General features: G+C 40.2%; 1 long non-coding RNA gene across 1 annotated transcript in view; it reads left to right on the top strand.

Moving 5' to 3' along the window:
* The first annotated feature begins 279 nt into the window (after positions 1-279).
* LOC111765153 (uncharacterized) overlaps positions 280-14,093 on the top strand; it is a 49,951-nt gene continuing 36,137 nt past the window's right edge. Inside the window, exons 1-2 of the long non-coding RNA XR_009185755.1 lie at positions 280-6,933; positions 7,476-7,702. This is a non-coding gene — a long non-coding RNA (uncharacterized lncRNA). The remainder of the gene's footprint in view (positions 6,934-7,475; positions 7,703-14,093) is intronic.

Raw genomic sequence — 14,093 nt, forward strand, 5'->3', positions numbered from 1 at the left:
TTTTTAATTAGAGAAGTTGTGAGTTTACAGAAAAATCATGCCTCACACCCTGTTTTTAATGGAAAGACTGGTGTTAAATCATTTTGGAACATTTCTCCTGGAACATCTTAAGCGCTAATCTGTGAGGAGACTGCCGCAAGCATTATCTTAGAATACATGAGGTCCCTCTGAATGAGCGTCTGATGACGTGGAGTGGAGCAAGCCAGCTCAGTAATCCCAGGTGGGGATCAACGTGACGTCGCCTGGGCTGACCAGCGGGGCACTGAGAGGAGAGGAAAGGCTGGCACCCAGGAGGAAGGCTGTGCAGCAGGGAGGGAGCTTTAACGTCATGAAGCCACCTTGGCATTTGAGCTATCAGCCTATGATGGTGCTGACTGGGGAAGGGGAGAGAAGACTGTATAGAAGAACCAACAGTTCATTTTATTCTTTCCAGGACAAGGTCTCCTGAACTGCCCTGGACCGAACATGAGGGTTTCTCAAGATGCCAAGTATTTCAAGACTAAGTTTGACAAACATTGCACACAAGGTTCCCATGTTGAAATCCACAAGCTGTATGGGCTTACTAATGGTTTTAAACAAAATTCTGCAGAACAGAAACCCAATTACTTTGTTTAATTCAGCACTTGCTCCACTTACTTGACTATGAAAATGCCTTTGGCATTTGTTAGTTAGTTGTTTGTTAGTTGATTTGTAAGTCATAAAGACCTATAGATGTTCAGTGGGTGATCCAACCTGTACTAGCTCAGGTTTATAATCTTGTGTTTTGCCCCTGGTTGTCTCTGGATGATTCTGAAGGTCACAGGAATAAGGGTTTATTGACATTAATATTTTTTTCTTTTTTTTTTCTTCCGGTGTTTATTACATTTTTGCAAGAGCAAAAACACCTAAAGTATACATTAATGGTGATCATCACTGTTCTCTCTTTTCCCTTAGAAACTTACCGCAACTTGAATTTTTACCAATCTCTCCAGGTCCCATCAATCAAGAAGATGAGTAGAAAATTCCCACATTGGGCATACCTGGATCTTTGCTATTAAATGATACTCTAAAATGCTGAATAAGAGCATCAAGAAGAAATGATAAAGATCTAAGAAGAACGTCTTAGAAAAGAAGCAATTTGTCTCATTTTTTTTTGGAACTATTACATAAAATACAATCTACATAGAACCTATTTTGTAGTAGGATGTCTAATGCTCACCCATGTCCACTTCTTTTCTCTTTCAGAGCATATAGAAGGATGATATTTTCCTGACCTTCTTGGTGTAAGATGGGTCCATGTCACAGATCTGCCCAATGTATTGTGAGAAGTGACATGTATCATTTCCCGACCAAAGCATTTAATTGCTGATGTGAAAACATTTAGCTTCCTCTTTCCCATCTGCTATGGCCTATGTATCTTCCAGATGATGCTTGAATCTCTGAGTCTCTGTGTGGAGGACAGTTACCCTGGAGAGTGACTTAGATCCACAGCTGACTTTGTGAGGATGGGAAACACACTTTTGTTGTGTTAACTCAGTAAGGTTTGTGGGTTGTAGTTATTGCAAAACTTACCCTATGCTGAGTTATTAATAGGACTAAATAAGGTGATCTATGTAAACTTTTCTAAAACTTAGCTTTCTCTTTTCCAAAAGAGGGTTTCCAAACTCACAGGTACTCACAGAGTATGTAAAACATTTCACACAGTGTCAATAAAAAAGATCATAACAGTTGAAGTACTATTTAACTGTTACATTGGCATGTTTTCTAGACACAAATCTTTTATGCGGTAAATGATATGCAAATATTTTTTCTTAGTTTGTGACTTGTCCTTTCATTCTCTTCACAGTGTATTTCAAAGAGAAGATGTTTTTAATTTTGATGAACTCCAATTTAGCAACTAGTTCTATTATAGATTGTGCTTTTTGTGTTGCAGTTAAGAAAGTCTGCCTAAGCTGTATTCATTTCTTAGGGCTGTCAAAGCTAAGTACCATAAACCAGATGGCTTAAAATAATAGAAATTTATTGTCCCATCCTTCTGGAGGTTAGAAGTCCATGGGGAACAATCTGCTCCATGACTCTCACCTGGTTTCTGGTGGTGATCAGCAATCTTTGGGGTTCCTTGGCTTGTGGCATAATGCAGTCTCTGCCTCCTTTGTCACATGGCCATCTTCTCTCTTTGTCTGTCTGTGCTTCTCTCTTCTTCTCATAAGGACACCAGTCACATTGGATTAAAGGTCCACCCTACTCCAGGATAGCCTGACTTTTAATTTGCATAATTTTGTCTGTAATGACCCTAATTCCCAATAAAATCTTGTTTTGAGGTGTTCGGGATTAGAACTTGAACAAATCTTTTTGGGGAACACAATTCAATCCATAACACTAATTCTGGGTCACAACATTTTCTCCTAGGTTTCTTCTGTAATTTTGTAATTTTAAGTTTTACATTTAGGTCTTCAATCCATTTTGAACTAATTTTTGTACATACATGAGCTATTTTTTTTCCACATGCATATCCAGAACCACTTAAAAAAAAATAAGGTTATTGTTTTAGTCACCAAACTTGCACCTTTCTAAAAAGTAAATTATCCATATATGTGCGGGTCTATTTCTGGAATCCTATTCTGTTCCATTAATCTATTTGTTGGTCTTGATGCCAATGCCACTCTTGATTACTGTAGCTTTGTAATAACTCTTGGCATCAGCTAGTATTAATCCTCCAAACGTTCTTTTCACTCAAAGGTGTATTGACTATTCCAGATAATTTGCACTTCCATATCAAGTTTAGAATCAGTTTGTTAATTTCCACGAAAATATCGGCTGATATTTTGATTGCAATTGCACCAAATCAAATTGCAGTTCTATCACATCTAGTTGGAGAGAACTGACATCTTAATATTGCATCTTCTGACCCATGAACATATTATGTCTCTCCATTTATTTAGATCATCCTTGATTTCTCTCAGCAATGTTTTGTAGTTTTCAGGGTGCTAGTCTTTCACATCTTTTATTTGAGATTAAAATTCTAGGGACCCAAACTCTTGGTTCCCTCATCGGTGTTACTGATGGGGACAGGGCCTAAAGAAGAGGGCTTTAAGCCTTAACCCACCTTTCCAAGTGATCTTGGGCTGAGATAACACATGCACAGCCTGTCCGGACATTTGCAGACCACTTCTGAGTGAGGAAATTGGGATGAGGGGCAGCAAACTCTGATATGATGCCCAAATTGTGGCCTGGCATGAAAATAATATGAAAATAAAGTAACGTGTCGAATAGTTAAGGAAAACTTTATATTTTAAATTCTTTTTGAATGATAGCACATCTTCAAGACATCCCTAGAATTAAGTATTTTGGTCAATTATTTAGTAAGTGCCTAATTTGCTCTTGCTAGGGAAGAAAATTACATGGTCGTTCCTAAATTATTAAACAATATTTTGATGGCATTGACAGAACAAGTCGCAAGGTATTGACCAGTCACCCTGCGAGAAGAAAACTCTTCTACAGCCTTCTTTTATCTTACTAGGTGAAATTGAAGAGAAAAAAAGTCATTAACTCTTGTGAACTATATCTGCAAACTCTGATGGAAATTCACACATAAAGATCATCATCCTTTATAAGACAAAATAAGAAAGCACACACATTAATTCTTTTTGAGAAATACTTAAATGAACCTCCAAACTGAAATCTGATTATTAGTCAAAGTTTCATTGTCCTGGCTGCTTTGTCCTAACTTTGGGATAAGAGCTGACTCAAAGTCTTTCCCTGTGGGATTTCCGAATCCAGACAATCTTTTCTGCCTTTATAAATTCATCTCCATATCCCTTTCAACACCTAGTACAATGAATCAATAAATGATATTTCTGGGAAGACTTTCTTAAAGTTGCCTTCCCTTGCTACATCCTTTAAAGAGGATGAGTTTGGGAAGAAGAGAAAGATAGAAATTGGGATTAAAGATAAATTCTGAAATAAACTGTCTTTTGAGGCAATGATTTGTGACAACAGTTTGGTTTGGACTGCTGTATGCCTTACCATATTGCTCTCCTCTGTGGTCAGGGATTTTCAGTGTTTGGTGGGCAAAGAGATGTAACATTTTGTGAGAATTTTTGACCCCAAACCTGAAGACTGATTTCCATCTCTCTTGGCATTGAGGGCCAGTCAGAAGGATCAACTAGAAAGAGCCTATTAAAATGAAACCACCCACATTAAGGAAAAGATGACTCTTTTATGGAATGCCTATCAAGTGATTACTATGTGCTAGGTACTTTCATCACTGATTCTCACTCCAGCCCTGTGGGATGGTTATTATTTCATCCCCATGTGATCAGGAATTTGGAACTCCAAGAGACAAAATAACTTGTTCAAACTTTCACAGCAAAGGAGGGGAATGGTGGAGTGGGAGAAGGGAGACGTAGGATTTGAATCCAGTTGTCTTTAACTTCAAACCACACCATGTTACCTTACAAGTTCCTAGGAAGAGAAGCCATTGCTTCATTTGAGGAGCTCACAGCATAGTTGGAAAGACAAGAAGTATGAACCTGGAGAAGGAATCAAAGTGCAGGGAAAAGGGTTGTGATGTAGTGAGCATCTACTACGAACCAGTGCCAAAGGTGACTGATTCTTAGGAATCAAAGCCTCTCAGATGGCTAATGGGCCAGGAAGTCAGGCTAAGCAAGTTTAAGTAATTTTCTAAAGTGTCTCCTAGTCTGATGTAGATTTCAGTACTATTTGACTCCAAATCTAATGCCTCCCTAGTGCTTTAAGCTTCTGCTTAGAGCAAAGACTTCAAAAAAATTTTGTCAAGGAACAATGTAAGTCAGTGTGCCTGGTAAGTGCTACTGAGAGGCAATGAAGTGAAAGGATGTTGTGAGCTGAGTTAATTAGGGAAAATAGAATTGTATGAGCCAAAGTAGAGGTGGGGAGTGATGTAGCAGGGTGGAGCAGACCAGAATTAAGCTCTGAGGCCAGTGGCTTGACTGTACATTCTACCACTGAGAAAGTATCTGAGAACTGGAGGAGGAGATGTTAGGCTAGAATAGGCTCTTGTGACTGTCCCACTTCTCAACTCTGGTGGCCTCCATGACATCTAGCCAAGAAGCCAGAGAAAAGGTGGACTGGTCGACAGGTTCTTCTCACCATGTCCGGGCTGCCTGCTATTCTGCCTGTGCTCACCCAGTGCTAAGGATTATTCTCGTGGTTGCTGCTAACTGACTTAATTTTACTGCTTCCCTTTGGACTCTGTTAATCATGCAGAAGTTGGTGGTTCAAATGACATATAAGCGATTCAAATAAATCAGTGGCTTACTTAGAATGAACATTACTTAAGAGTGGGTAAGGGCTATCTCAAGAAGCCCTTTTTTTCATCTTGCTAGCTCTAAAGCTTCCACATTCTTTCTAAATAGTTTGGGGAGAATAACCAAGAATTCACTCTTTAAGAATGTGTAAGGAAACTCTTGCGAATGAGTTGCAAACATATTTTGAATATCTTCTTTCCTTTTCAATATGGGTTCAAAGTCATTTTGGTTCAGGTTATATAAGTATAAACAAAGGATATACACAGACAGTGTTGCTTTAAGTGTTGCCAGCAAACATTATTAATCAATTGAAAAATTGGCACTAGGTTGCCTCAGCTGACAAAGTCAGAAGGGACCTAATCATAGCTTTGGGTAATCATTTCCCTTTCAAGACACATCTCATAGGATTTACTTCAAATATCTCTTTCTCAACATATAAACAAATACCTCATCGTCAACGTATACAAGTCTGAAAACACACACACAATATAAAAAAACAGGAGTTCTGAGAACATGATCTAAAAATTCAATTCTCTTGTAGTTTGAAAAAGTCCTATACTTTGTAGTTGATCTTAGAATTCTGGAACCAGTAGAAGACTTGGCCAAAGAATCAAAAAAAAAAAAAACAAAAAAAAAAAAAAAAACAACACCTAGATTCCTTATCCACTGCTCTGGACAATCTCAACATTCTGCTGTTTCTAGTGCATAGGAGGGCAATGTTCTGAAAAATAAATAAGAGAGATTTTTCAGCAACTGAGTCCTAATATTCAAGATTCTTGTATGAAAGCAGGAATATTTTGGTATAATCAATTATTTTGCCAACTCCTCCAGTCTTCATTCACTTGGGGAAAGATTTCAGACTTTGTGATCTTAAATTTGGTTGAAATTGTTTGTTCATACTGAGAGGGGACTATATTTTAACAGTTCTTTTTATACTTGTTCGAAGATTTTTTTTTACTTTGCGGTAGTTCTAGGACATCAACAACCATGCCAAAGAGTAAAATGATCAGTATGTGTTACCAGAACGTATTGGTGTTTAATGTGACTGAAATTTTCTTTTCCCTTTTGTAAGCCAAGGTGAGAAAACCTTCTCATATAACTTTGTTTAGTTGTTTGGAGTATTTAGTTCCACAATAATCGACACTTTCAAAAGAAAGAGTATTCATGCTAGCATAATTGCATCTGGGGGTCACTAATCCAGCTTCCTAAGGGGCTCATGCCAAACGGACACACTGGAGTTGGAAGTCTTAGGTTGGCTTCGGGCTAGTGTGCTATACTTTGGGTGCTGGCATGGGTTTCTTTCTCCAAGCTCCTTTTCTTTGACTCCCGCCCTATGCAGCATGTTGTGCCCACGAGCTGTTAAGCGGGGAAAGCAAGGAAACTCTCCAATGTACCTGGGGGACGGGGGCAAGCACAGCAATTGTATATGTGGACTTTTAAAATGCAGGTTTCAGGACTATCTCCTGCCACCTCAAGTTACTCCCGAATAAGAGGATTCTAACAAAGTCACTGTGGGCGACGAGGCTGAGCACCCGCTGTCCCCTCCTGTGGGGTCTCGTCCTGCGGTTGGTTGTTAGGTGTGTAACTGCCGACTTCGTCTTCAGGATCTGCAGGGAAAGGCGCTCCAAGAAGGAGGTGAACGTCACGTTGGCGATTTTTCTCCCAGGTAAATGAACACAAACATCTAATGTCACGCGCCCCCTCCCGTTTCACACGTTCAGCATATGTCGACACTGTTAGCAACAACAGTGCCAGCCCACAGGACGTCAGCAAGTGGATTGAAATGTCCTTTTGCACCGGGGATGGGGCCAGTGTCTTGTGGGTAGGGGCAGGCTGCTTTGATGGAGGGCTGCCAAACCAGCCCTTTGGGGTGTTTCTGTGGCTGCACAAATTATTGAAATATTAAGTGGGTTTTGTCTTCTTTTAATTTTCCTCCCACGTTCAAAAAAGCTCATCAGGAATTTGTGCTCTTTTGCCAAAAAGGGCTGAAAGCATAGTTCTCTGAAAAGAGTCCCTTTTCCTTTTTTTCGCAATGATGAGCTTATTGAGGAAAACTTCCAGGAGGGGAAGAGAGACAAGTTTTTTTTTTTTTACCTCGAGACAAGTTTTTTTTTTTTTTACCTCTATGGGTAAGCCAGCGCTCAACCACTGAGCCATTTCGGCTCCCCCGGGATGGTTGGTTTGCCTGTTTTTTTGCTTTGGTTTTAGGAGGCACTGGGGACTGAACCTGGGACCTCCCATGTGGGAAGCAGGTGCTCAACCGCTTGAGCCACATCAGCTCCCAGAAACGTGTCTTTGAAGGAAGATGGCAGACCTGTGGAAAGCAGAGCGGAGTGGGAAGCCCACTCTCTGGAACCAGAGCACCCAGTCTCGCCTGAGAGGAATTAGTAAAACCACCTGCCTTCAAGGGACTGTGGAGATTGGACTGTGAGGTGGTAAGTGGGGACCAGGATGGAAAACAGAAAAACAGAAGTTTGAACTTGAATGTTTGTTCTGTCCAAGCCCTTGAGACCATTTCATAATCCTGGGGATGGAGAAAAATTCCTATCAGATTTAATTTGATTTAGAGGGAAGAAAGAGAGTGACTTTCACACATATTGGGGTTTGTGGCCTGCAACACGTCCCTGCTGCAGCTCTCGCTGCACAAGTCAGGAAAGAGCCTGAAGATTGATGGCATGAGCACAGCTTAAGAGCTGCTACTTGCTTCTCGGCAAAAGTTTTTAGTGGAGGAAACTTAACAGATAGGAGTGGGAGGAGTGTTACTTTACATATGGCAAGGAAATTACATTGTCATTAATATTGCACGTTGCTGCTTTGCAGGGGGATCGGTGTTTTATTTTGAGATTTTTAGTAGGGTTTGTTCTAAGATTTAGAAAACTCGGGAGAGCTGAGTCTTTCAGACAAATGCATTTGCCTGGATGAAACACATTTGCAATAGCTTTCCAACTATGGCCTGGAGACTACTCCCAATTCACACTGGATTTTTTTAAAAAATGTATTTTTTATCCTGTTTTGAAAATGGACCAGGTTTGGGGCACTAATTCTCATAGCTACCACACCTACACTTTCTGTTCAGAGTGGGGAGAATGAATGGGTCAGTCAGCTGACATATTTCCATCCAATTTCAAGGGTAGAATGTGTTCATTTTCTGACTAATGGCATGTCATTTTGCAGAAGCCTTTGGTCGCGAATTAATCCTGGAATCAAAACAGATTTTCCGGGGAGCAATCTTCCATCAAGTATTGATTTTTTTACACTCATGGAGTCTGTACTCCCTAATTTAACCTGACAATGATTCTGCACAATGGCCTGGGAGCACCTTGGCAGCTTGCTGAAGGAACTTTTTACTGTCTTTTCTTTCTGTAAAGTAGAAGGGAAAAAACACACCAGCTAGTCTAGTCAGCCACTGGGGGGGCATTTACGACTTTATACTTTACTTCTGATGATTTGAAATGGGCAGAAAGCTGCTTTCTCACTGTTAAAGCGGGGCTGGAAGAGAGCTTTGCCTTGCTAAGACTCTGTTCAAAGGAACATTTTTTTAAAAAACGCTGCCAATATTAAACAAATCTGTAATATATTGTTCAGTCATGGCCAAAGCTTTCAAGGGATGCCATCTTACTGTGCCCACCAACGTGAGAAAATGGGGAAGAATTTCCCGAAGAGAGGTTTTTGCTTCTGAATTTCAATAAACTCTTCTGCTTTTTTTCCCTCTTTTCTCAAAGGCATGATTGGATTCCTACATCCCTTGATCCTGCTCTGATTTATGGGAAGTCAGCAAACATTCTTGAGCTGTGTTATATTTTAAAGGGGACTTTAAAGAGCTGAATATGTCATAGCTCCCTGCTTTGAGGAATGCTTGGTTAGGGAAGAGTGGATAAAACAAGCACATTCTGTCTAAGGCAGTGAGTCTATGGAAGACATTGACATGGGCCGATGGAATGGTAGGGGTTTGTAGTAGGGATGAGATCATACCTAGCTGAGGAAGATTGGAGAGAACTTGGCAGAGGAAAAAACACTTGAGTTGGGCTTGAAGGATTCAATGGCACAGACAGTTAAATAATGCTGACCAAATGTCTATGTTATTTCTGTCTAAGTTCTCTATGTGTGACCAATTCTGGCCAATGGATGAATGGAAGAATCAGGCATCACTTTTAGGTGGAGGTAGGTGAGAGCCAGTGTGCATCTTCCATCTGCCCTCCTCCCTGCCATAGTGATTGGATAGAGGAGAGCCTTTGCTCTTCCAATCCAAAGTCCAAATTGGGTTTTGTGTGAGCAATGCATAAGCTTTATGGTACAAAATCACTGAGAATTCAGGTTTTTTGACATCCACAGTATAGGTTAACTGAACTTACATACATGGGTGGGGTTACTTAATCAGGAAAAATGAGAAATGATGTAAAAATCTAGCATGATGGAATTAAGAGGGTTCATTCATAAACTAGAATTTTGATGGACCCAGGAGTGCTGAGCTCATAAATCCAAGTGCTTAATCAGCTCATAGAATCCAGGGGCAGGTTTTAAGTGACGTTGACTATCTTATGATACTTACTCAGATATTGTTTGAGAAGAGGGCACGCACTTTTATTAGAGATGGAAAAGAGAATCAATAAACTGGCTGGATAATGCATTCTGAAGTCTTCATAAGTCTCTGGCCCATGGGGTATCCTGATAGACTTGTGTGATTTGGAAGTCATATACTCTGAATTCAATGTCTTTAATGTAAATATGAACAAAATTATCATTAAGGCAGTCATTTAACAGGTACCTGGGGAGACGTTTTTTGGTTGGGGAAGCCAAACTTACCCTGGAGTGATGAAAGAAGGCAGGTGAGAAATGATGAGCAGGTCAGAGAAGGCTTTCTGGAACCTGAGAGCTGGGTCTCAGGGGAGCGAGAGTTATAGATTGGTGGAGGAGATGGACAGATAGTTCCACTGGGGTTAGTAAAAGACTGAATGGCCTAAGTTGCTGACAGATAGAACTCTTGCGAGTTTTATGTGAAAGTAACTCCATTGTCTTCTTTAAAGGAGAAGGAGTGAACCTAAGTGAGGGAAGAATGGGAAATTCAACCCTTTCCCAATATTAGATGTTACTCACTGACATGGAAATGGTATGAAACATGGGCCATAGTGGGTGTGAATCTGATTGGCTATCATCCCGGTTCCCCAGCCAGCACCATGCTTTACTAATAGACTGCTATCCTGCCTATTAGATTTGAGCTTTTTTCCTATCTTCCCTATTGATTATGCCTCAGATTGTTTTGCCTGAGACAGTGATAAAATTACTGCATTAGGCCAATTACATATCTTCAGCAAACCAAAGAGATGGTCTTGCCAACACATTGGGTTGCTTATTAAAAATAGTAAAATTGCTAATAATTAAGTTAAACAGTCATTAGGCAGAATGTTCCTTCAATGATAATGAGACTGACTCCTTCTGTGAGGCCAACGTCTCTTCCAATGAGGATCAGTCTCAAACTTTGTCCCTTCGTTCCCAGCATTTTTTCAGGCTTATGGTGACCCTCATGAGCATCAGTTTCTTTATATGTAAAGTGAGAATTAAATTAAGTGAGATAATTTCTGTAATGCACTTAGTGCAATACCGGAGTATGGTAGATTATTAATCTTTGCTGACATGATTATTACCAATTTATTGTTTTCATCATTAAATCAGAATGCATTTGGGATCATAGAGAAAGCTCTTTTGGGTGAAGGTATGAAAGGAAAATTGACTTTGTTTTAAACTATTTCAGGCTGTATTTATTTGCCTCTTGGAAAGACAAAGTTCCAAACTGTTGGGAACAAATCCATTGCTAACATTAATGGCATTGAACAGCTCTTTCTTTGCTTTTCCCGTCCTCTGTCCTCAGAGTAAAGAAGCTGTTTCCATATAATCTACAAATGAGCAATGAGTGCACTAGTTGATGTTTACTTTATTTTGAAAATTCTCAAAAATGGGCAAAAATACCTCACTTTGTATTTTAGAAATTCTTGGAGACCTCTAGGTCTTCCTGTCTTAGTGCCTTCAAGGTGGAACATTGTTCAGCCCTCTAATTTCTGCTTCGGGCTATGATGAGGGAAATCTGCAACTATTATGCCTGAGTCTCCTGTTTTTGTTTTTATTTTTAAATTTCACTTCATAGGAAAATGTTCACTTAAAAAATAGATCATCAAAAGTCATTTGAGGGAAGTGGACTTGGCCCAGTAGTTAGGGCGTCCGTCTACCACATGGGAGGTCTGCGGTTCAAACCCCGGGCCTCCTTGACCCGTGTGGAGCTGACCCACGTGCAGTGCTGATGCGCGCAAGGAGTGCCGCGCCACGCAGGGGTGTCCCCCGCGCAGGGAAGCCCCACACGCAAGGAGTGCGCCCGTGAGGAAAGCCGCCCAGCGCGAAAGAGAGTGCAGCCTGCCCAGGAATGGTGCTGCCCACATGGAGAGCTGACACAGCAAGTTGAAGCAACAAAAAGAAACACAGATTCCCTTGCCGCTGACAACAGAAGCGGACAAAGAACACGCAGCAAATAGACACAGAGAGCAGACAACTGGGGCCGGGGGGTGGGGTGGTAAGAAGGGGAGAGAAATTTTAAAAAAGTCATTTGAACACGTAAACAGTCTAGAATGAATTTTGAGGAGGTTAAACTACACGTTGTAACCAATGATCACATAAAATCCCTTGTGTTTGAAACAGTGATTGAAATAGCACATTTCAACAGCATTACACAGGTGTTGTTTTATGCCTTTTTATGCAAGAACTCTTCGTTTCCCCCTTTCCTATGAACTAAAGAAAACTTCTGCTCTGTTGAAAGATTGCAGCCTTTTTCCTTCCTTTCATTTATTTATTTTTATCACAGTGCATCTGTACATTAGTGAAGTGCTTTAACGGTTTTCTCTCTGCACAATTACAAAGTGCTCCATTACATGCAAGTACCATGGAGGTAAATAGCTCTTTTCATAACTGTAAATTTCAAACTTTCCTTCTTTTAAAAACATATCAGGGATTCGACTGCACATAAAGAGATTTAGATTTGAGTGAAACTGCTTTCTGATTCTCAAAAGATAGTAATATTTTATTATAGTTGTAGCTTGAGCCACATTTTGGAACCAGTCTTCAAAGCAGCTGGAGCAGTTGATTATTCCTCTGAGCCAACAAGGTGGGAGATATTTGCAGTGAGTAATCACTAGTTATTATTATTTTATTTCTTTTCTCCTGACTCCCAGATATGAGCAATTGCAGGGAAGCAGAGTGTCATGTTGTCCTAATTGACCATGCATATCTCTAAGAAATTCTAGAAGCCTTCAAAGGCTCACACACTTCTAAAGTCTCCATGTTTTGCTCGTGGTTTTACGAGAGAGTTGGAGACCTGATACCAATGATTCTGGATCTGATGATCCACGTTCTTGGATGAGACACATTTTAGGAATGAGGAGCAAGCTGTCAATAACAGATGAGTCTTTTGCACAGTTTCCCTGCATGAGTTATTAATCAACTGGCATGGGATTAATTTTCACCTGTGACAGTTTCTTGAATAAGTTACTTTGAGCTTTCTTTCTTTTTAAAAAAGATTTATTTATGCCTCCCCCCATTCGTTGTTTGTGCTCACTGTCTGCCCTTTTTTAAAAAGAAAGAAAGCTTAAGTAACTTATTCAAGAAACTGTCACAGGTGAAAATTAATCCCATGCCAGTTCGTTGTGTGCTCTCTGCATCTGCTCGTCTTCTTTTGGGAGGCACCGGAACCGAACCTGGGACCTCCCATGTGGGAGAGGGGTGCCCAAAAGCATGAGTCACATCTGCTTTCTGCTTGCTGTGTCTCTCATTGCGTCATCTTGTTGTGTCATTTCATGTGTCATCACATTGCATCAGCTCGCTGCTCCAGCCCTTCCCATCAGTTTGCGCTCTCACTCATCTTCTTTAGGAGGCACTGGGAACCGAACCCAGGACCTTCCATGTGAGAGACAGGTGCCCAACTGCCTGAGTCACATCTGCTCCCCTACTTAAGCTTTCTAAGCCTTGTTTTTCTCAACTTTATAATGGAGATAATAAGGCCTCCTTCATGGGGTTGTTAGGACAATTAAATACACACACAATTTTCTTGTGAAACACTTAGCTTAGGTGCAAACATAGGAAGAATTTAATACGTGGCAACTATTATTATTAAACTAAATATCTTTGCCCAAATGTCTATGATGGTTCACTGAAGGAAGTATTATACTCAGATAAAACACAAAAATCCAAACAAAAAATTGGATTGCCTAAGGTCTTGTTCTCAGTTAAAGTGAAATGGAGAAAAACAATGTTTAAGTTCCTCTTGACAGGGTCCCTCCTGTGGCTGTAAAAGAGTGGAGGCTGGCTTTCCTATCTGGGAATGATTCCCCTGCCCCCCACCTGGAGCCCTGACTCTAGAATAAAGAGCTTTTTTACTTTTTTTTTTTCTGAAATCTGCATCAAGTACCCCTCATTGGTTATTGGTAGAATCTAATTGCATTCAGATTACTGGATAAAACCAGGTAGAAAAAAAACTGATATTCTGAAATAGGGTGTGGGGTCAACAGGGTTTTGTGTTTTTCAGTGTTTCAATGAATATAATCCCACTGTCAGAGGCATGAAATGAAGGGTTAAAGTATGGATTATGGGTTTTGAGACCTTAAAAACCATTTAAGGTACATTAACATATGGACTAGATTTATTTGCATAGTTTTGAAAAGGGGAAAGTTGGAAGAACCAAGAAATATATATTTTATTCTCATTCCTCGTCTGATTTAGCAATGCGTTTATTTTTATGGGTTGAAAAGATCTTTAAAATGCAGGGATTTTTTTTGTTGTTGTCACAGA

This window comes from Dasypus novemcinctus, chromosome 5 (genome assembly GCF_030445035.2).
Source record: "Dasypus novemcinctus isolate mDasNov1 chromosome 5, mDasNov1.1.hap2, whole genome shotgun sequence".
Taxonomy (NCBI): Eukaryota; Metazoa; Chordata; class Mammalia; order Cingulata; family Dasypodidae; genus Dasypus; species Dasypus novemcinctus.